We start from the raw sequence: 1871 nt of genomic DNA, 5'->3' as shown, positions 1-1871 counted from the left end.
AGGGTTCTCCTTAAGCCTTTGTAGAACATGGGGCCTTAGGTGGACTCCTGAGCCCCACCCAGATCAGATAAGTTGGGACATTCCCTCTTGAAAAAACATGCAGACCAACCCAGAATTGCTGGGAACACAGAAGATTCTTATTGAAAGAAGGTGCTACAGAAAAAAAGTGAACCGTTTCAAGCAAGTTGTTTGTTTTGGAGGCATCAAGGCAAGAAAAGTCAGCCCATCAAGGAAAACCCCGTTCTAGGACTGAAACTCAAAGGGAACCCACGAGCAATCTAGTATGCTTGCTGGTGATGGGCTGGGTCCACTTATGAGTGGGAGTGGGGAAAATGCAGCTATAAAGACATGGGCTGAGTTGGCGATGTTCCACTGATACCCGCTGACCTTGAGATGAGAGACAAGGAAGGACTGGCTGGTATGAAGTTTAGGGAGATATGTAAACTCCTGAGCCCATGGGCACTGACCTAGTCCCTGGGGAATAGGGCTGAGAGTGAAGCAGTCAACTGGTGTGAGTGCATTAAGATATAACATTAACTTCCAAACTTGCACCTAGTATCCATTTGACCTAGCTTGGAAGGCTAGCTATTCAAAATTCAACCAGATGAAGATAAAGAAGTTTGATACTGTGAGCAAGTGTAAATTGCTACAATTTGATGAACTGGACACGTGCTCACAGATGCAGTTGCTCAAAATTCCAATAGTTATGGAAGGAGTCTTCATATTACAGAACAACTTGTTTCCTCAGTATACTGGATTGATACTGACAGGCAATTTACACAATGGCTATCAAAACAGGGGTAACTCTCTAGAGGTACAAAGTGGCTAGCTTACAAGCTTTCATGAGTATGCTTAGTTTCAGAATGAGGGGGTAAGGTAGACTCCCCACTGACTAGCATCCCTTTTTCAGATAGATCTGGTAAAGGGATGGGGATGATGGTGATAGGGTTTTATGATTCAATCATTAATAAATGTTAGCAGGATTAGTTGTGATTGTCAAAACTGTAATTGTAGAAGATGAGTAACTAAAAGGGGTGAATATTTAATCATTTCACTGGGAACAAATGACCCCAGGACCATCAAGAAGGAGGAGCATGAGTGGAGTGTGAGATCCTACCTAGACAGGCAGTGATGGCGGAGGTGGTGACAGAGGTGATGACATGGAGAGACAGACAACTGCAGATTCTAGGCCCAAAAACTGAGTAACTCTGTGTGCTGCGAGCACGAGGCTACCTTGCAGAATGTATACACTGGAGATATGTCGTTAAGAGCCGTCGAGTCGATTCCGACCCATAGGGTTTCCGAGGAGCAGCTGGTGAGCTTGGATACATATATATAAATATAATATGAATATATACTTTTTGTTTTGTATGTGTATATCAAATATTTTTGCTTTGATCATTTGTGAATTATAAAATGTAAAAGGGAAGCCACAGGGAGGAAATAGGATAACTGTTGTTGCAGGGAGGGAATTGCAATCATAGAGATGAAACAAACTATGATTTGTTAAATGTAAAGCTGATGATCTTTGTCTGTAAAACTTCACTCTATTCACAATAAAAAATTAAAACAAAAAATACTTAATGCAAGCATTCATTAAAATTTTAAGAACCAACTGACATCTTTCCACTGTACAGAGAAGTAGAAAATAAGAGAAACACTGACATGTTTATCCGCATCTATAAAAGTCTGTATCTAAAAAGTTAACTTTATAGTTTTACTTCTTGCTTTGAACGTTTTAATATGTCCACATTCTTAGGTTTCCTACATCTAGATGAGAACTGCTCCATAACTCAAAAAATTACATATGTTCATTCTTTAATAACTCTACTAACATTGTCCTGGTATGACATTATAGGGTAATTACTGGT

Source organism: Chrysochloris asiatica, unplaced genomic scaffold (assembly GCF_000296735.1).
Source record: "Chrysochloris asiatica unplaced genomic scaffold, ChrAsi1.0 scaffold00029, whole genome shotgun sequence".
Lineage (NCBI taxonomy): Eukaryota > Metazoa > Chordata > Mammalia > Afrosoricida > Chrysochloridae > Chrysochloris > Chrysochloris asiatica.
This window is presented reverse-complemented; position numbering follows the sequence as displayed.